The sequence below is a fragment of the Balaenoptera borealis genome (assembly GCF_965194805.1).
Source record: "Balaenoptera borealis genome assembly, chromosome: 9".
NCBI lineage: Eukaryota > Metazoa > Chordata > Mammalia > Artiodactyla > Balaenopteridae > Balaenoptera > Balaenoptera borealis.
In genome coordinates, this window is record NC_138873.1 from 101,751,755 (window position 1) to 101,774,848 (window position 23,094).

The 23,094-nt window shown below is 46.5% G+C and overlaps 1 long non-coding RNA gene across 33 annotated transcripts; it reads left to right on the forward strand.

Annotated features, from left to right (window-relative positions):
• The first annotated feature begins 1,974 nt into the window (after positions 1-1,974).
• Positions 1,975-21,926, forward strand: LOC309634719. 33 transcript variants are annotated; one of them, XR_014248335.1, is made up of 8 exons: positions 3,516-3,530; positions 3,631-3,704; positions 6,660-6,733; positions 7,086-7,282; positions 9,615-9,665; positions 15,230-15,276; positions 16,326-16,400; positions 18,981-19,098. It is a non-coding gene; the product is annotated as an uncharacterized lncRNA (long non-coding RNA). The 33 variants fall into 33 exon arrangements; XR_014248348.1 differs by lacking the exons at positions 3,516-3,530; positions 9,615-9,665 and adding exons at positions 10,786-10,809; positions 11,133-11,209 and having other exon boundaries at positions 3,650-3,704; XR_014248334.1 differs by lacking the exons at positions 3,516-3,530; positions 3,631-3,704 and adding an exon at positions 1,975-1,989.
• The last annotated feature ends 1,168 nt before the right edge of the window (positions 21,927-23,094 follow it).

Genomic DNA, 23,094 nt, shown 5'->3' on the forward strand with positions numbered 1-23,094 from the left:
TAGGGACAGTGTCAGTGCCTGGGTTGGGAGTAGTGTCAGTGCGTTAGTTAGGTACAGTATCATTGCCTGAGTTGGGAGTAGTGTCATGGTCTTAGTTAGGGACAATGTGAGGGCGTGAGTTAGGAGTAATCTCAGGGCTTTAGTTAGCGAAAGTGTCAGTGCCTGAGTTGGGAGTTCTCTCAGGGCGTACTCAGGGTCATAATCAGTGCGTACTTTGGGAGTAGTGTCAGGACCTTTGTTAAGAACAATATCATTGCCTGTGTTCAGAGTAATGTCAGGACATTAGTAAAGGACAGTGTCTGTGCCTGATTTAGGAGTAGTGTCAGGGACTTAGTTAGGGACAGTGTCAGTGCCTCAGTTGGGGGTAGTGTCAGGGTCTTTGTTAGGGACAGTGTGAGGGCCTGAGCAAAGAGTAGTGTCAAGGCCTTAGTTAGGGAGAGTGTCAATGCCTGAGTTGGGAGTAGTGTCAGAGCCTTTATTGGGGACAGTGTCAGTGCCTGAGTCGGGAGTAGTGTCAGGGCCTTATTTAGGGACAGTGTCAGTGCCTGAGTTGGGAGTAGTGTCAGGGCCTTAGTTAGGGACAATGTCATTGGCTGAGTTGGCAGTAGTGTCGGGGCTTTAGTTAGGGACAATGTCAGTGGCTGAGTAGGGAGTAATGTCAGGGTCTTTGTTAGGGACAGTGTCAGGGCCTGAGTTAAGTGTAATGTCAAGGCCTTAGTTAGGGAGAGTGTTAGTGCCTTAGTTTAGAGTACTGTCAGAGCCTTAGTAGGGAGAGCATCAGTGCTTGACTTGGGAGAAGTTTCAGGGCCTTAGTTAGGGACAGTGTCGGTGACTGAGGTGGGAGTACTATCAGGGCTTAGTTAGCGACAGTGTTAGTGCCTATGTTGGGAGTGTTTCCACTGTCTTAGTTAGGGACAGTGTCAGTGCCTGAGTTGGGAGTAGTGTCAGTGCGTTAGTTAGGTACAGTGTCATTGCCTGAGTTGGGAGTACTGTCAGGGCCTTAGTTAGAGACAGTGTCAGGGCCTGAATTGGGAGTAGTCTCTGGGCCTTAGTTAGGAATAGTGTCAGTTACTGAGTTGGGAGTAGTGTCAGGGCCTTTGTTAGGGACTGTGTCAGGGCCTGAGTTAAGACTAGTGTCAAGGCCTTAGTTTGGGAGAGTGTCAGTGTCTGAGTTGGGAGTACTATCAGACCCTTAGTTAGGGACAGTGTCAATGCCTGGGCTGGGAGTAGTGCCTGGGCCTAACTTATGGACAGTGTCAGGGCCTGAGTTAGGAGTAGTCTCACGGCCTTAATTAGGGACAGTGTCAGTGACTGTGTTAGGAATAGTGTCATGGCCTGAGTTAGGGGTAGTTTGAGACTGGTAGTTAGGAACAGTGTCAGGGCCTGAGTTGTGAGTAGTTGCCGGCTCTTATTTAGCAACAGTGTCAGTGCCGGGGTTGGGAGTAATGTCAGGGCCTTAGTTAGGGACAGTGTCCTTGAACATTGTGATGACACAGTTCATGGAGCATTTTGATGACAAGGGCCATGGCGAATTGTGATGACAGGTGTCATGGGGCATTGTGATGACAGTGGTCATCTAAAGTTGTGATGAAAGGCGTCATGGAGCACTGTGAAGACAGGGGCCATGGAGCATTGTTTTGACAAAGGCCATGGAACATTTTGATCACAAGAGTTCTGGAGCATTGTGATGACAAGAGCATGGAGCATTGTGATGACAAGGGTCATCGAGCATTGTGATGACAGGGGTTTTGGAACATTGTGATGACAATGGCCATGGAGCATTTTGATGACAGGGGTCATGGGGCATTGTGATGACCAGTGGCGTGGAGCATTGTGATGACATGGCCATGGAGCATTGTGATGACAGGGGGCATGGAACATTGTAATGAATGCGGGCATGGAGCATTGTGATGACAGGGGGCATGGAGCATTGTGATGAAAAGGGCATGGAGCATTGTGAGACAAGTGTCATGGAGCATTGTGTTGAGAGTGGGCTTGGAGCATTGTGATGACAAGGGGCATGGAGCATTGTGATGACAAGGGCATGGAGCATCGAGAGAAAAGTATCAAGTAGAGTTGTGTTGAAAGGTGCATGGACGACTGTGATTACAGGGGAAATGGAACATCTTAATGACAAAAGCCATGGAGCATTGTGTTTACAGGGCTCATGGAGCATTGTGATGACAGGGGTCAGGGAGCATTGTGGGGAAAGTGGTCATGGGGCATGGTGATGACAGGTGTTATGGAGCATTGTGATGAAAAGGGTCATGGAACATTCTGATGAAAGGAGTCATGTATTATTGTGATTACAGGGATCATGGAGCATTTTGATGACAACTGCCATGCATCACTGTGATGGAAGGAGTAATGGAGCACTGTGATGACACAGTACATGAAGCATTGTTATGACAATGGTCATGGAGTATTTTGATGAAAGGTGTCATGGAGCATTGTGATGAAAGCGGTCATGGGACATCGTGATGACAAAGGCCATGAAGGATTGTGATGAAAAGGTTAATGGAGCATTGTGATGATAAGGGCGTGGAGCATTCGGATGACAGGGGTCATGGAGCATTGGGACGATAAGGGCATGGAGCATTTTGATTACAATGGTCATGGAGGATTGTGACGAAAGAGGTCCTGGAGCATTGTGATGAAAGTATTCATGGGGCATTGGGATGAAAGAGGTCCTGGAGCATTGTGATGACATGGATCATGGAGCATTGTTCTGACAAGCGAGATGAATCATTGTGATGACAAAGGGCATGGAGTATTGTGATGAAAGGCGTACTGGACCATTTTGAGGTAAGGTGTCATGGATCATTGTGATTACAGCGATCATGGAGCATTGTGATGACCAGGGTCATCGAGCATTGTGATCACAAGGACCATGTAGTATTGTGATGACAGGTGTCATGTGGCATTGTGATTAAAGGGGTCATGAAGCACTGTGATTACTGGGGCCATGGAGCATTGTGATGACAGGTGTCATGGAGCATTGTGATGACAAATGTTATGGAGCATTGTGATGACAATTGTCATGGAGCATTGTGATGACAAATGCCATGGAGCATTGTGATGACAAGGGTCATGAAGCATTGTGATGCAAGGGTTCATGGATGATTGTGATGACAGGGGTAATGGAGCATTGTGATGATACGGCCATGGAGAACTGTGATGACAATGGTCAAGGAGCATTGTGACGAAAGTGTTCCTGGAACATTGGGGTGAATGGCATCATGGGACATTGTGATGACAAGCACCACAGGGCATACTGATGACAGGTGCCCTGGAGCCTTTTCATGACACAGGCATGGAGCATTGTGATGACAAGAGTTCGGGAACATTGCCACGAGAAGAGCATGGAGAATTGTGATTACAGGGGCCATAGAGCATTGTGATGACAAGGGCATGGAGCATTGTGATGAATGACGTCATGAATCAGTGTGACTACAGGGATCATGGAGCATTGTGATGACAAATGTCATGGAGCATTGTGATGAGAATGGCCATGGAATATTGTGATGAAGGTGGTCATGGAGCATTGTGATGAAAAGGGTCATGTGGCATTCTGATGACAGGGGTATGGAGCAATGTGATGAAAGTGTTCATGGAGCATTGTGATGAAAGTTGTCATGGAGCATTGTGATGAAAAGCACCAGGGAGCATTGTGATGACAAAGGCCATGGAGCATTGTGATGACAGTTGTCATGGTGCATTGTGATGAAACGGGTCATGGATCATTGCGGTGACAGGGGTCATGGAGAATTGTGATGACAGGGGCCATTGAGCATTGTGATGGCAGGGGTCATGGGGCATTGTGATGACAGGGGTCATGGAGCATTGTGATGAATGGGGTCATGGATCATTGTGATGACAAGGGTCATGGAGCATTGTGATGACAAGGTCCATTGAGCATTGTGATGGCAGGGGTCATGGGGCATTGTGATGACAGGGGTCATGGAGCATTGTGATGACAAGGACATGGAGCATTGTGATGAAAGTGGTCATGGAGCATTGTGATGAAAAGCGCTATGGAGCATTGTGATGACAAGGGCTATGGAACATTGTGATTAAATGTGTTATGGAGCATTGTGATTAAAAACGCCATGGAGCATATTGAAGACAAGAGTCATGGAGCATTGTGATGAAAAGTGCATGTAGCATTGTGATTACAGGGGCCATGGAGCGTTTGATGACCAGGTCATGGAGCATTGTGATGACAAGTGGCATGGAGCATTGTGATGAAAGTGGTATTGAAGACTTGTGAGGAAATGGGTCATGGATCATTGTGATTACAGGGTCCATGGGGCATTGTGATGACAAGGGCCCTGGAGCATTGTGATGAAAGGGGTCATGGAGCATTGTGATGAAACTGCTCATTGAGCATTGTGATGAAATGCGCCATGGAGAATTGTGATAACAAGGGCCATGGAGCATTGTGATCAAATGGGTTATGGAGCGTTGTGCTGAAAGTGGTCGTGGAGCGTTGTGATGAAAGGAGTCATGGAGCATTGAGATAAAATTGGTCATGGGACATTGTGATGATAAGGGCCATGGAGCTTTGTGATGAAAGGGGTCATGGAGCATTGTGATGAAAGTGGTCATGTAGCACTGTGATGAAAAGCGATATGGAGCATTGTGATAACAAGGGACACGGAGCATGGTGATCAAATGGGTTATGGAGCGTTGTGATGATCGTGGTCATGGAGCATGGTGATGACAACAGATCTGGAGCATTTTGATGACAAAGTCATGGAGCATTGTGATTTCAGAGGCCATGGGGCATTGTGATGACAAGGGCATGGTTCATTGTGATGACCAGGGAATGGAGCATTGTGACGAAAGTGGGACTGGAGCATTGTGAGGAAAGGGGTCATGGATCATTGTGATGACAGGGGTCATGGAAATTTGTGTTGACAAGGGCCATGGAGCATTGTGATGACAGGGGACATGGGGAATTGTGATGACAGGTGTCATAGAGTATTGTGATTAAAGCGGTCATGGATCATTGCGATGACAGTGGTCGATGAGCACTGTGATGATAGGGGCAAGGAACATTGTGATGACAATGGTCATGGAGCATTGTGATGAAAGGCATCATGGAGCATTGTGATGACAAGAGCCCTGGAGCATTGTGATGACAAGAGTTCTGGAGCATTTCATGATAATGGCATGGAGCATTGTGATTACAGGGGGAATGAAGCATTTTGATGAAAAGGGTCATGGATCATTGTGATTACAGGGATCATGGAGCATTGTGATGACAAGGGTCATCGAGCATTGTGATGACAATGTTCATGGAGCATTGTGATGACACGGGCATGGAGTAGGGCGATGACAACAGATCTGGAGAATTGTGATGACATGGTCATGGAGCATTGTGATTTCAAGGGCCTTGGAACATTGTGATGACAAGGGCATGGTGCACTGTGATGACCAGTGGCATGGAGCATTGTGATGAAAGTGGTACTGGAGCATTGTGAGGAAAGGGGTCATGGATCATTGTGATGACAGGGGTCATGGAGATTTGTGTTGACAAGGGCCATGGAGCATTGTGACGACAGGGGTCATGGGGCATTGTGATGACAGTGGGCATGGAGCATTGTGATTACAGGGGTCATAGAGCATTGTGATGACAAGTGCCATTTAGCATTTTGATGACAGGTATCATGGGATATTGTGATGACAGGGGTCACGGAGCATTGGGATGACAAAGGCCATGGAGCATTGTGATGACAAGGGTCATGGAGCACTGTGATTAAAGGGGTCATGGATCATTGCGATGACATTGGTCAATGAGCAATTTGATGATAGGGGCATGGAGCATTGTGATGACAATGGTCATGGAGCATTGTGATGAAAGGCATCCTGGAGCATTGTGATGACAAGGGCCCTGGAGCATTGTGATAATATGCGCATGGAGCATTGTGATGACAAGAGTTCTGGAGTATTGCCATGATAACGAGATGGAGCATTGTGATTACAGGGGCAATGGAGCATTTTGATGAAAAGTGCATGGAGCATTGTGATGACAAGGGGCATGGAGTATTTGGATGAAAGCGGTACTGGAGCATTGAGATGAAAGGGGTCATGTATCATGAGAATACAGGGATCCTGGAGCATTGTGATGACAAAGGTCAAGGAGCATTGTGATGAGAAGGACCATGCCACATTGTGATGACAGGGGTCCTGGGGCATAGTGATGACAGGTGTCATTGAGCATTGTGATGAAAGTGGTCATGGAGCATTGTGATGAAAGGGGTCATGGGGCATTGTGATGACAAGGGTCAGGGAGCATTGCGATTAAATGGATTATGGAGACTTGTGATGAAAGTGGTCATGGAGCATTGTGATGAAAAGCGCCATGGAGCATTGTGATTACAAGAGTCCTGGATCACTGTGATGACATTTTCATGGAGCATTGTGATGACACGAGCATGGAGAATAGTGATGAGAAGAGTTCTGGAGCATTCTGATGACAAGGGCATGGAGCATTGTGATGACAAGGGGCACAGAGCATTGTTATGAAAATGGTACTGGAACACTGAGATGAAAGGCATCATGGATCATTGTGATTACAGGGATCATGGAGCACTGTGATGACAGGGGTCATGGAGCATTGTGAAGACAAGTGCCATGAGGCATTGTGATGAAAGGTGTCATGGAACATTGAGATAAAAAGGGTCATGGGACATTGTGATGACAAGGGCCATGGAGCATTGTGATGAAAGTGGTCATGGATCATTGCGATGACAGGGGTGATAGGTCATTGTGATGACAGGGGGCATGGATCATTGTGGATAAAAGCGCCATGGAGAATTGTGATGACAATGGTCATGGACCATTGTGATGAATGGGGTCATGGAGAATTGAGGTAAAACGGGTCAAGAAACATTGTGATGAGAAGAGACATGGAGCATTGTGATGAAAGGGGTCATGGAGCATTGTGATGAAAGTCGTCATGGAGCATTGTGATGAAAAGCACTATGGAGCATTGTGATGTCAAGGGCCATGTAGCATTGTGATTAAATGAGTTATGGAGCGTTGTGATGAAAGTGGTCATGGAGCATTGTGATGAAAAGCGCCATGGAGCATTGTGATGACAAGAGTCCTGGAGCACTATGATGACAAGGGTCATGGAGAATTGTGATGACAGGTGTCATGGAGCATTGTGATGACATGGGTCATGGAGCATTGTGATGACACGGTAATGGAACATTGTGATGACAAGAATTCTGGAGCATTGTAATGAAAAGGGCATGGAGCATTGTGATTACAGGTGACATGGAGCATTGTGATGACATGAGCAGGGAACATCGTGATGACAGGGATCATGGAGCATTGTGATGACAAGTGTCATGGAACATTGTGCTGACAGGGATCATGGAGCATTGTGATGAGAGGGGCCTTGGAGCATTGTGATGACAGGCGTCATGGGGCATTGTGATGACAGTGGTCATGGAGCATTGTGATGAAATTGGTCATGGGGTGCTGTGATTAGAGGCAACATGGAACATTGTGAATACAAAGGCCATGGAGCACTGAGATGTCAGGTGTCATGGAGCATTGTGAGAAAGTGGTAATGGATCATTGTGATTACAAGTGTCCTGGAACCTTGTGATGACACGGTTCATGGAGCCTTGAGATGAGAAGGGCCATGGCGAATTGTGATGACATGTGTCATGGGGCATTTCGATGACAGTGGTCATCTAGCATTGTGATGAAAGGTATCATGGAGAACTGTGATGACAGGGGCCATGGAGCATCGTGATAATAAAGGCCATGGAGCATTGTGATGACAAGTGTCATGGAGCATTGTGATGACACAGGCATGGAGCATCATGAGGACGATAGTTCTGGAGCACTGTGATGACAAGGGCATGGAGCATTGTGATTAAAAGGACCATGGAGCATTGTGATGACAGGGTTCATGGAGCATTGTGATGACAAAGACCATGGAGCATTGTGATGACAAAGGGCATGGAACACTGTGATGACAAGTGTCAGGGAGCATTGTGATGACATGGGCATGGAACATTATGATGACCAGTGTTCTGGAGCATTGTGAGGACAAGGTTACGGAGCATTGTGATGACAGGGTCATGAGGCATTGTGATGAAAGGGGTCAGGGAGCATTGTGATTACACGGGCATGTAGTGTTATGTTGACAAGAGATGTAGAGCATTGTGATGACAAGGGTGATGGAGCATTGTGATGAGAAGGCTCATGGAGCATTGCGATGACATGGGCATGGAGCATTGTGATGACAAGGGCATGGAGCACTGTGATGATGAGCGGCATGGAACAATGTGATGAAAGGGGTACTGGAGCATTGTGAGGAAAGGGGTCATAGATTATTGTGATTACAGGGATCATGGAGCATTTTGATGACAAGGGTCATGGAAAATTGTGATGACAGGGGTAATGGGGCATTGTGATGACACGGGCATGGAGCATTGTGATGACAAGAGTTCTGGAGCATTGTCATGAAAAGGGAATGGAGCATTGTGATTACAGGGGCCATGGAGTATTGTGATGAAAGGGGTCATGGAGTATTGTGATGAAAGGTGTCATGGGAAATTGTAATCATAACGGCCATGGAACACTGTGATGAAAGTGTTCATTGAGCATTGTGATGAAAAGCGCCATGGAGCATTGTGATGACAAGTGTCATGGAGCAATGTGATGACAAGTGTCATGGAGCCTTGTGATGACAGGGGTCATGTAGCCTTGTGATGACATGGGCATGGAGCATTGTGATGACAAGGGTTCTGGAGAATTGTGATACAAGGGCATGGAGAATTGTGATGAAAATGGTCATGGAGCATTGTGATGAAAGTGGTCATGGAGCACTGTGATTACAGGGGCCATGGAGCATTGTGATGACAAAAGCCATTGACCATTGTGATGAAAGGGGCATCGAGCATTGTGATGACAGTGGTCATGGAGCATTGTGATGACATATGCCATGGAAACTTGTGATGACAAAGGCAATGGAGCATTGTGATGATAGGGGTCATGCGGCATTGTGATGAAAGGGGTCTTGGATCGTTGTGATGAAAAGGATCATGGAGCATTGTGATGATAAGGGCATGGAGCATTGTTATGACAAAAGTCATGGAGCACTGAGATGTAAGGTGCCATGGGGCATTTTGATGACAAGGCTCATGGAGCATTGCGAGGAAAGCAGTCATGGAGCATTGTGATGAAAGCGGTCATGGAGCACTGTGATTACAGGGCACATGGAGCATTTTGATGACAAAGGCCATGGAGTATTGTGATGACAGGCGTCAAGGAGCATGTGATAAATGTTGTCATGGGGCATTGTGATGACAAGGGATTCAAGCATTGAGATGACAAGTGTCATCAAGCACTGAGATGACAGGGGTCATGGAGCATTGTGATGACAAAGGCCATGGAGCATTGTGATGACAGGGCTCATGGGGCATTGTGATCAAAATGGTCCTGGAGCACTGTGATGAAAAGCACCATAGAGCATTGTGATAAAAAGGGCCATGGAGCATTGTGATGACAAGGGTCATCGAGCATTGTGATGAAAGGGGTCATTGAGCATTGTGATGAAAAGCACCATGGAGCATTGTGATGACAAGAGCCATGGAACATTGTGATGAGAAGTGTCATGGAGAATGGTGATGACATGGGTCATGAAACATTGTGATGACAATAATTCTGGAGCATTGTGATGAAAAGGGCATGGAGCATTATGTTTACAGGGGACATGGAGCATTGTGATGACAAGTGTCATGGAACACTGTGCTGACAGGGATCATGGAGCACTGTGATGACAGGGGTTTTGGAGCATTGTGATGACAAGTGTCATGAGCATTGTGAGGACACTTGTTATGGAGCATTGTGATGAAAGGGGTCATGGAGCAATTGGATTATAGGGGCCATGGAGCATTGTGATGATAAGTGTCATGTGGCATTGTGATGACAGGGGGCATGGAGCATTGTGATGAAAGGGGTCATGGAGCACTGAGATTACAGGGGACGTGGAGCAATTTGATGACCAAGGCCATGGAGCATTGTGATGAAAGGGGTCATGGATCATTGCGATGACACCTGTCATGGAGCATTGTTATGTTAGGGGTATGGAGCATTGTGATGACAATGGTCATGGAGCATAGTGATGTAAGGGGTCATGGAGCATTGTGGTGAAAAGCACCAGGGAGCATTGTGATGACAAGGGCCATGAAGCAATGTGATGACATGGGTCATGGAGCATTGTGATGACAGGGTTCATGGAGCATTGTGATGACAAAAGTCATGAATCATTGTGATGACAGTTTTCATGGGGCATTGTGATGACAGGGGGCATGGAGCATTGTGATGATTATGGTCCTGGAGCATTGTGATGAAAAGCACCATGGCGTTTTGTTGTGAAAAAGGCCAAGGAATATTGTGATGACAAGGGTCATGGAGAATTGTGATGAAAGGGATCATGGGGTATTGTGATGACAAGGGCCATGGAGCACTGTGAGGACAAGGGCCAGGGAGCATTGTGTAGACCGGGGTCATGGAGCATTGTGATGAAAGGGGTCATGGAGCACTGTGATTATAGGGACCATGGAGCATTGTGATGACAAAAGCCATGGAGCATAGTGATGACAGTTGTCATGGAGCATTGTGATGAAAGTGGTGATGGATCATTGTGATGACAGGGGTCATGGAGTATTGTGATGATTGGGGCATAGAGAATTGTGATGAAAGGGGTCATGGAGCATTGTGGTGAAAGGGATCATGGGGCATTGTGATGACAAGTGCCATGGAACATTGTGATGAAAAGTGGCATGGAGCATTGTGATGAAAGGGGTCTTGGATCAAAACGATGACGAGGGTCATGGCGCATTGTGAAGAAAGGGGCATGGAGCATTGTGATAACAGGGGACAAAGGGCATTGTGATGACAGGGGCATTGAGAATTGTGATGAAAAAGGTCATGGAGCACTGTGATTACAGGCTCCATGGAGCATTTTGATGACAAATGCCATGGAGCATTGTGATGACAGGTACCATGGAGCATTGTGATGAAAAGGGTCATGGGGAATTGTAATGACAAGGGCCATGGAGCATTGTGATGAAAGGGGTGAGCGAGGATTCTGATGAAAGTGGTCATTGAGCCTTGTGATGAAAAGGGCCATGGAGCATTGTGATGACAAGAGTCAGGGAGAATTGTGATGAAAGGGGTCATGGATTATTGCGATGATAGGGTTCATGGAGCATTGTGATGAAAGAGGTATTGGGGAATTGTAATGACAAGGGCCATGGAGCATTGTGATGAAAGGTGTCAGTGAGCATTGTGTTGAAAGTGGTCATTGAGCATTGTGTTGAAAAGTGCGATGGAGCACTGTGCTGACAAGGGTGATAGAGCAATGTGATGAAAGGGTTCATGAAGCATTGTGAGGAAAGTTGTCATGGAGAATTGTGATGAAAAGCACAAGGGAGCATTGTGATGACCAGGGTTTTGGAGCGTTTTGATGAGAGGGGTCATTGGAGCACTGTGATGACAGGGGTCATGGCGCATTGTGAAGACATGGGACATGGAGCATTGTGATGAAAGTGGTTCTGGAGCATTGTGATGAAAAGCAACATGGAGCACTGTGATGACAAGGGCCATGGAGCATTGTGATGACAAGGGTCATGGAACATTTTGATGACACGGGCATGGAGCATTGTGATGACAAGAGTTCTGAAGCATTGGGATGACAAGGGCATGGAGCATTGTGATTACAGTGGCCATGGAGCATTGTGATGACAAAGGCATGGAGCATTGTGATGACATGTGGAAAGGAGCATTGTGATGAAAGGGCTACAGGAGCATTTTGAGGAAAGGGGTCGTGGATTACTGTGATTACAGTGATCGTGGAGCATTGTGATGGCAAGGGTCATGAAACATTGTGATGACAGGGGTCATGGAGCATTGTGATGACAAGGGCAAGGAGCATTGTAATTACAGTGGCCATGGCGCATTGGGATGACAAGGGGATGGAACATTGTGATGATAAGGGTCATGGAGCATTGTGATGAGCGGTTCATGGAGAATTGTGATGACACGGGCAATGAGCCTGGTGATGACAAGAGTTCTGTAGCATTGTGATGACAAGGACATGGAGCATTGTGATTACATGGGTCATGAGGCATTGTGATGACAGGGGTCATGGAACATTGTGATGACACGTGCCATGGAGTAATGTGATGATGGGGTAATGGGGCATAGTGATGACATTGGTCATGGAGCAGGGTGATGAGACGGGTCATGGAGCACTGTGATGAAAGGGGCAATGGAACATTGTGATGACAAAGGCCATGAAGCATTGTGATGACAGGTGTCAGGAATCATTGTGTTGAATGGGGTCATGGAGCATTGTGATGAAAAGCCCCAGGGAGCATTGTGATGACACGGGCACGGAGCAATGTGATGACAAGTGTTCTGGAGCATTGTGATGATAAGGGCATGGAGCATTGTGTTTACAGGGGTCATGGAGCATTGTGATAACAATAGCATGGAGCATTGTGATTACAGGGGCCATGGAGTATTGTGATGACAAGGGGATGGAGCATTGTGATAACAAGGGTCATGGAGCATTGTGATGACAGGGGTCATGGAGCATTGTGATGACAAGGGCATTGAGCATTGTGATTACAGGGGCTATGGAGCATGTGTTGACATGGGGATGGAGCATTATGATGACAAGATTTCTGGAGCTTTGTGATGACAAGGGCATGGAACATTGTGATTACATGGGCAAATGGAGCATTGTGATGACAAAGGCCATGGCACATTCTGATGACAGGTGTCATGGAGCAGTGTGATCAAATGGGTCATGGATCATTGCGATGACAGGTGTCATGGAGCACTGTGATTTCAAGGACAGTGGAGCATTGTGATTACAAGGGCATTGAGCAGTGTGATGACAATGTTCATGAAGCATTCTGATGAAAGGTGTCATGGAGCACTGTGAAGACAAGTGTCATGTAGCATGTGATGACAAGTGTTCTGGAGCATTGTGATGACAAGGGTATGGAGCAATGTGATGAAAGGGTTCAAGGAGCATTGTGATGAAATTGGTCATGGAGCATTGTGATGAAAAGCACCATGGAGAATTGTGATGACAAGGGTCATGGAGCATTGTGGTGACAATGCAAGGACCATGGTGATGACAAGTGGCATGGAGCATTGTGATGAAAGGGATACTGGAGGATTGTGAGGAAAGGGGCCAGGAAGCATTGTGATGACAAGGGCATGGAGCATTGTGATGACAAGTAGCATGTAGCATTTTGATGAAAGTGATACTGGAGCATTGTGATGAAATGGGTCTTGGATCATTGGGATGATAGGGTCCATGGAGCATTGTGATGGTAGGGGCATGGATCATTGTGATGATAATTGTCATGGAGCATTGTGATGAAAGGCGTCATGGAGCATTGTGATGACATGTCTTCTGGAGCATTGTGATGACAAGGGCATGGAACCTTGTGATTACAGAGGCCATGGAGGATTGTGATGACAAGTGGCATGGAGCATTGTGATGAAAGGCATACTGGAGCATTGTGAGTAAAGGTGTCATGCATCATTGTGATTACAGCGATCATGGAGCAGTGTGATGAAAGAGGTCATGGGGAATTTCAATGACAAGGGCCATGGAGTATTTTTATGAAAGGGGTCAGCGAGCATTGTGATGAAACTTGTCATTGAGCATTGTGATGAAAAACGATATGGAGCATTCTTATTACACGGGTCATGGAGCATTGTGATGACAAGGGTCATGGAATTTTGTGATGAATTGGGTCATGGATCATTGTGAAGTCAGAGGTCATGGAGCGTTGTGATGACAAAGGCCATGGAGCATTGTCATGTCAGTGGTCATGGAGCATTGTGATGATAAGGGCATGGAGCCTTGTGATGTCAATGCTCATGGAGCATTTTGATCAAAGTTGTCATGGAGCATTGTGATGACAGGGGACATGGAACGTTGTTATGAAAGGGGGCATGGAGCATTATGATGACAGGAGTCATGGAACACTGTAATGGCAAGTGTCATGGATCATTGTGATGAAAGGGGTCATGGAGAACGGTGATTACAGGGGCCATGGAGCTTTGTGATGATAAGGGCATGGAGCAATGTGATGACAATGATCAAGGAGCATTGTGATGAAAGGGGTCATGGATCATCTTTATTAGAGGGATCATGGAGCAATGTGATGACAATGGTCATGGAGCATTGTGATGAAAGTGGTCAGGGAGCATTGTGATGAAAGGGGTCATGGAGCATTGTAATGACAGGGGTCATGGAGCATTCTGATAAGAGGTGTCATGGAGCATCGTGATGAAAGAGGTCATGTAGCATTGTGATGGCAAGGGCCATGGAGCATTTTGATGAAGGGGATCATGGAGCACTGTGATGAAAATTGTCATGGAGCATTGTGAAGACAAGGGCGTGGAGCTGTGTGATGACAAGGGCCATGGAGCGTTGAGATTACAAGGTTCATGGAGCATTTTGATGACTGGGGCCATGGAACATTGTGATGCCAAGGTTCATGGAACATTGTGATGACAGGGGACATGGAGCATTGTGGTGAAAGTGGCCATGGGGCATCTTGATGAAAAGGGCCATGGAGCATTGTGATGACAGGGGTCCTGGAGCATTGGGATGAGAGGGGTCATGGAGTATTGTGATGAAAGGGGTCATGGATCATTCTGATGACAGGGGTTCCAGGGCATTGTGGTGACAGGGGGCATGGAGCATTATGATGAAAAGTGTACTGGATCACTGTGATTACAGGGGTCCTGGATCATTGTGATGACAAACGCCATGGAACATAATGATGACAAGTGTCATGGAGCATTGTGATGACAAGGGCCTGGAGTATTGTAAAGATAAGTGTCATGGAGCATTGTAAAGGCAAGGGCCATGGAGCATTGTGATGACAGGGGGCATGGAGCATTGTGAGACAAGTGTCATGGAGCATTTTGATGAGAAGGGGTATGGAGCATTTTGATGACAATGGCATTTAGCATTGCGATGACAAAGGTTATGGAACCTTGTGATGACAGTGGCTATGGGGCATTTTGATTAAAGGGGTCATGGGGCATTGTGATGAAATGGGTCATAGGGCATTGTGATGAAAGGGGTCATGGGGCATTGTGATGAAAGTGGTCATGGATCATTGTTATTACAGGGATCATGGAGGATTGTGGTGATAAGGGCGTGGAGCATTGTGATGACATGGTCATGGAGCATTTTGATGACAAGTGTCACGGAGCATTGTGAGGAAAGTGGTCAGGAAGCATTTTGATGAAACGGGTCATGGATCATTGTGATTACAGGGATAATGGAGCAGTGTGCTGATAAGGGCGTGGAGCATGGTGATGACTTGGGTCATGGAGCATTGTGATGACAAGCGTCATGGAGTTTTTTGATGACAAGGGCCATGGACCATTGTGGGGAATGGTGCCAAGGAGCATTGTGATGAATGTGGTCATGAAGCAGTGTTATGACAAGGGTCATGGAGCATTGTGATGACAAGTGCCATGGAGCATTGTTGTGAAAGGGGTCAAGGAGCATCGTGATGAAAGTCCTCATGGAGCATTGTGATGAAAAGTGCTAGGGAGCATTTTGATGACAAGGTCCATGGAGCATTGTGATGACAAGTGTCATGGAGCACTGTGAAGACAGGAGTCATGGAGCATTGTGATGACAGGGTTTATGTGGCATTGTGATGAAATGGGGCATGGAGCATTGCCATGAAAGAGGTACTGGAGCATTGTGATGAAAGAGGTCATGGATCATTGTGATAAAAGGGATCATGGAGCATTGCGATGACAAGTGCCATGGAGCATTGTTATGAAAGGGGTCAAGGAGCATTGTGATGAAAGTCTTCATGGAGCATTGTGATGAAAAGCGCTAGGGAGCATTTTGATGACAAGTTCCATGGAGCATTGTGATGACAAGTGTCATGGAGCACTGTGAGGACAGGAGTCATGGGGCATTGTGATGACAGGGGTCATGTGGCATTGTGATGAAATGGGTCATGGAGCAATGTGATTACAGGTGCCATGGAGCATTGTGAATACATAGGCCATGCAGCATTGTGATGACAGTGGTCATTGAGCATTGTGCTGAATGTGGTCATGGATCATTGTGATGACAAGTGCCCTGGAACATTGTGATGACACGGTTCATGGAGCATTGTGATGACAAAGGTCATGGCGAATTGTGATGACAGGTGTCATGGGGCATTGTGATGACAGTGGACACCTAGCATTGTGATGAAAGGTATCATGGAGCACTGTGAAAAGAGGGGCCATGGAGCATTGTGATGACAAAGGCCATGGAGCATTGTGATGACAAGTGTCATGGAGCATTGTGATGACAAGTTCATGGAGCATTGGGATTTCAGGGGCCATGGAGCATTGTAATGACAAGGGTATGGAGCATTGTGATTACAGGAGACATGGAGCATTGTGATGAAACAGTCATGGAACAATTTGATGACAAGAATTCTGGAGAATTGTGATGAAAAGTGCATGGAGCACTGTGATTACTGGGGACATGGAGCATTGTGATGACATGGGCAGGGAACATTGTGATGACAGTGGTCATGAGCATTGTGATGACAAGTGTCATGGAACATTTTGCTGAGAGGGATCATGGAGCATTGTGATGAGCGGGGCCTTGGAGCATTGTGATGACAGGCGTCACGGGGCATTGTGATGACAGTGGTCATGGAGCATTGTCATGAAAGGAGTCATGAGGTACTGCAATTATAGGGGCCATGGAGCATTGTGAATAAAAAGGCCATGGAGAATTGAGATGACAGGGGACATAGAGTATTGTGATGAAAGTGGTCAAGGATCATTGTGATGACAAGTGTCCTGGAACATTATGATGACACGGTCCATGGAGCATTGTGATGAAAAGGGCCATTGCGAATTGTGATGACAACTGTCATGGAACATTGCGATGACACTGGCATGGAGCATTATGATGACAAGAGTTCTGGAACATTGTGATGACAGGGACAAGGAGCACTGTGATTACAGGGGCCATGGAGCATTGTGATGACAAGGGCAGGGAACATTGTGATTACAGGGGTCATGGTGCATTGTGATGAAAACTGCCATGGAACATTGTGATGACCATGGTCATGGAGCACTGTGATGAAATGGATCATGGAGCAATGTGATTATAGGGGCTATGGAGTATTGTGAATACAAAGGCCATGGAGAATTGAGATGACAGGGGTCATGGAGCATTCTGATGAAAGTGGTCATGGATCAATGTGATGACAACTGTCCTGGAACATTGTGATGACATGGTTCATGGAGCATTGTGATGACAAGGGCCATGGCGAATTGTGGTGACAGGTGTCATGGCACATTGTGATGACATGGTTCATGGAGCATTGTGATGACAAGGGCCATGGCAAATTGTGGTGACAGGTGTCATGGCACATTGTGATGAGAGTGGTCATCTAGCATTGTGATGAAAGGTATCATGGAGCACGGTGATGAGAGGGGCCATGTAGCATTGTGATGACAAAGGCCTTGGAGCATTGTGATGACAAGTGTCATGGAGCACTGTGATGACACGGGCATGGAGCATTATGAAGACAAGAGTTCTGGAGCATTGTGATTACAGGGGCCATGGAGCATTGTGATGACAAGAGCAGTGAACATGGTGATGACAGGGGCCATGGAGCATTGTGATGACAGGCGTCATGGGGCATTGTGATGACAGTGGTCATGGAGAATTGTGGTGAATGGTATCATGAAGCAATGTGATTACAGGGGCCATGGAGCTTTGTTAATACATAACCCATGTAGCATTTTGATGACAGTGGTCATGGAGCATTGTGCTAAAAGTGGTCATGGATCATTGTGATGAAAAGTATCCTGGAACATTGTGATGACATGGTTCATGGAACATTGTGATGAGAAGGGCTATGGCGAATTGTGATGACAGGTGTCATGGGGCATTGTGATGACAGTGGTCATCTAGCATTGTGATAAAAGGTATCATGGAGCACTGTGATGAGAGGGGCCATGTAGCATTGTGGTGACAAAGGCCATGGAATATTGTGATGTCAAGTGTCATGGAGCATTGTGATGACACAGGCATGGAGCATTATGATGACAAGAGTTTTGGAGCATTGTGTCACAAGAGCATGGAGCATTGTGATTACAGGGGACATGGACCATTGTGATGACAAGGTTATGGAGCATTGTGATGACAGGGATTATGGAACATTGTGATGACAAGGTTAATGAAACATTGTGATGACAAGGGCATTGGGCACTGTGATGACAGGGCTCATTGAGCATTGTGTTGACAGGGGTCATGGAGCATTGTGATGAAAACTGTCATGGAACATTGTGATTACAGGGGTCATGGAGCATTGTGATGAAAAGGGACATGGAGCATTGTGATGATAGGCATCATGGGGCATTGTGATGACAGTGGTCATGGAGCATTGTAATGACAAATGCCAAGGAGCATTGTGATGACAGAGGTCATGTGGCATAGTGATGACAGGGGGCATGGAGCATTTTGATGAAAATGGTCCTGGAGCATTGTGATGACAGCGGTCACGGAGAATTGTGATGAGAGGGATCATACAGCATTGTGATGACAAGGGTCATGGAAAATTGTGATGACAGGGATCATGGAACATTGTGATGACAAGGTTCATGAAGCATTGTGATGACAAGGCCATGGAGCACTGTGATGGCAGGGGTCATTGAGCATTGTGGTGACAGGGTTCCAGGAGCATTGTGTTTACACGGGCATGGAGCATTGTGTTGAGAAGAGATCTGGAGCATTTTGATGACAAGGCCATGGGGCATTTTGATTACAGGGGACAAGGAGCATTGTGCTGAAAAGGGCATGGTGCATTGTGATGACTAGTGGCATGTAGAATTGTGATGAAAGGGATACTGGAGCATTGTGAGGCAAGGGTTCAAGGATCATTGTGATGACAGGGGTCATGGAGCATTGTGATGACACGGTTATGGAACATTGTGATGACAAGAATTCTGGAGCATTGTGATGAAAAGGGCATGGAGCATTGTGATTACAGGGGACATGGTGCACTGTGAATACATAGGCCATGGAGCACTGTGATGACAGTGGTTAAGGAGCATTGTGCTGAAAGAGGTCATGGATCATTGTGATGACAAGTGTCCTGGAACATTGTTATGACACGGTTCATGGAGCATTGTGATGACAACGGCATGGAGCATTGTGATTACAGGGGTCATGGAGCGTTGTGATGACACTGGCAGGAAACATTGTGATGACAGGGGTCATGGAGCATTGTGATGAAAGGGATGAAGGTGCAATGTGATTACAGGGGCCATAGAGCATTGTGAATACATAGGCCATGGAGCATTGTGATGAAAGTGGTCATGGAGCATTGTGATGACAAGGACATGGAGCATTATGATGACAAGAGTTCTGGAGCATAGTGATGACAAGGGCAGGGAACATTGTGATGACAGTGGTCATCGAGCATTGTGATGACAAGTGTCATGGAACATTGTGCTGACAGGGATCATGGAGCATTGTGATAAGTGTGGCCTTGGAGCATTGTGATGAAAGGCGTCATGTGGCATTGTGATGACAGTGGTCATGGAGCATTGTGCTGAAAGTGGTCATGGATCAATGTGATGACAAGTGTCCTGTAACATTGTGATGACACGGTTCATGGAGTATTGTGATGACAAGGGCCATGACGAATTGTTATGACAGGTGTCATGGGGCATTGTGATGACAGTGGTCATCTAGCATTGTGATGAAAGGTATCATGTAGCACTGTGATGACAGTGGCCATGGAGCATTTTGATGACAAAGGCCATGGAGCATTGTGACGACAAGTGTCATGGAACATTGTGATGACACGGGCATGGAGCATTATGATGACAAGAGTTCTGGAGCATTGTGATGACAAGGCCGTGGAGCATTGTGATGGAGGGATCATGGAGCAATGTGATTACAGGGGCCATGGAGCATTTTGCATACATAGGCCATGGAGCATTGTGATGACAGGTGTCATGGAGCATTGTGTTGAAAGTGGTCATGGATCATTGTGATGACAATTGTCCTGGAACCTTGTGATGACACGGTTTATGGAACATTGTGATGACAATGGCCATGGCGAATTGTGATGACAGTAGTCATGTAGCATTGTGATAAAAGGTATCATGGAGCACTGTGATGAGATGGGCCATGTAGCATTGTGGTGACAAAGGCCATGGAATATTGTGATGACAAGTGTCATGGAGAATTTTGATGACACAGGCATGGAGCATTATGATGACAAGAGTTTTGGAGCATTGTGTCACAGAGCATAGAGAATTGTGATTACAGGGGACCTGGACCATTGTGATGACAAGGGTATGGAGCATTGTGATGACAGGGATCATGGAACATTGTGATGACAAGTTTAATGAAGCATTGTGATGACAAGGGCATAAGGCACTGTGATGACAGGGCTCATTGAGCATTGTGTTGACAGGGGTCATGGAGCCATTGTGATGAAAACTGTCATGGAACATTGTGATGACAGGGGTCATGTAACATTGTGATGAAAGGGGCCATGGAGCATTGTGATGACAGGCATCATGGGGCATTGTGATGACAGTGGTCATGGAGCACTGTGATGACAAATGCCATGGAGCATTGTGATGACCGGGGTCATGTGGCATAGTGATGACAGGGGGCATGGAGCATTGTGATGAAAATGGTCCTGGAGCATTGTGATGACAGCGGTCACGGAGCATTGTGATGAGAGGGATCATCCAGCATTGTGATGACAAGGGTCATGGATCATTGGGATGACAGGGATCATGGAACATTGTGATGACAAGGTTCATGAAGCATTGTGATGAAAAGGCCATGGAGCACTGTGATGACAGGGGTCATTGAGCATTGTGATGACAGGGGTCCTGGAGCATTGTGTTTACACGGGCATGGAGCATTGTGTTGAGAAGAGATCTGGAGCATTTTGAAGACAAGGGCATGGAGCATTTTGATTACAGGGGACAAGGAGCATTGTGCTGAAAAGGGCATGGTGCATTGTGATGACTAAGGCATGGAGAATTGTGACGAAAGGGGTACTGGAGCATTGTGAGGAAAGGGGTCAAGGATCATTGTGATGACAGGGGTCATGGAGCTATGTGACGACAAGGGCCATGGAGCATTGTGATGACAAGGGTCTTGGAGAATTGTGATGACATGTGTCATGGAGAATTGTGATGACAAGAATTCTGTAGCATTGCTATGAAAAGTGCATGGATAATTGTGATTACAGGGGACATGGAACATTGTGATGACATGGGCAGGGAATATTGTGGATGAGAGTGGTCATGGAGCATTGTGATGACAAGTGTCAGAGACCATTGTGCAGACAGGGATCATGGAGCATTGTGATGAGAGGGGCCTTGGAGCATTGTGGTGACAGGCGTCATGGGGCATTGTGATGACAGTGGTCATGGAGGACCGTGATGAAAGGGGTCATGGAGCATCGTGATTAAAGGGGCCATGGAGCATTGTGAATACATAGGCCATGGAGCATTGTGATGACAGTGGTCATGGAGCATTGTGCTGAAAGTGGTCATGGATCACTGTGATGACAAGTGTCCTGTAACATTGTGATGACACGGTTCATGGAGCATTGTGATGACAAGGGCCATGGCGAATTGTGATGACAGGTGTCATGGGCATTGTGATGAGAATGGTCATCTAGCATTGTGATGAAAGGTAGCATGGAGCATTGTGATGATAAAGGCTATGGAACATTTTGATGACAAGTGTCATGGAGCATTGTGATGACACGGTCATGGAGCATTATGATGACAAGTGTTCTGGAGCATTGTGATGACAAGGGCCTGGAGCATTGTGATTAAAGTGGCCATGGAGCATTGTGATGACAGGGGGCATGGAGCATTGTGATGAAAAGGGTCCTGGAACATTGTGATGACAGTGGTCACGGAGAATTGTGATGACAGGGATCATGCAGCATTGTGATGACAAGGGTCATGGAGCATTGTGATGACAGGGGTCATGGAATACTGTGATGACAAGGTTCATGAAGCATTGTGATAAGAAGGGCATGGAGCATTGTGATGACATGGGTCATCGAACATTGTGATGACAGGGTCCTGGAGCATTGTGTTTACACGGACATGGAGCATTGTGCTGACAAGGGTATGTTGCATTGTGATGACAAGTGTCATGGAGATTTGGTATGACACAGGCATGGAGCATTATGATGACAAGAGTACTGGAGCATTGTGATGACAATGGCATGGAGCATTGTGATTACAGGGCCTTGGAGCATTGTGATGACACGCATCATGGGGCATCATAATAACAGTGGTCATGGAGCATTGTGATGAAAGGGGTCATGGAGCACCGTGATTACAGTGGCCATGGAATCTTGTGAATACAAAGGTTATGGAGTATTGAGATGACAGGGGTCATGGGGCCTTGTGATGACAATTGTCATCTAACATTGTGAAGAAAGGTATCATGGAGCACTGTGATGACAGGGGCCATGGAGCATTGTGATGACATGGGCATGGAGTATTATGATGACAAGAATTCTGGAGCATTGTGATGAAAAGGGCATGGAACATTGTGATTACAGGGGCCATGGAGCATTGTGATGACAAGGGCAGGGAACATTTTGATGACTGGGTTCATGAAGCATTGTGATGACAGGGTACTGGAGCACTGTGATGAAAGGGGCCATGGAGCATTGTGATGACAGGCGTCATGGGACATTGTGATGACAAGGGTCATGGAGCATTGTGATGAAAGTGTTTATGGAGCAATGTGATTACATGGGCCATGGAGCATTTTGATGACAAGGGTCACTGAGCATTGTGATGAATGTGGTCATGGATCATTTTGATGACAAGTGTCCTGGAACATTGTGATGACATGGTTCATGCAGCATTGTGATGACAAGGGCCATGGCGAATTGTGATGCCAGGTGTCATGGGGCATTGTGATGACAGTGGTTGTCTAAACTTCTAATGAAAGGTATCATGGAGCAATGTGATGAC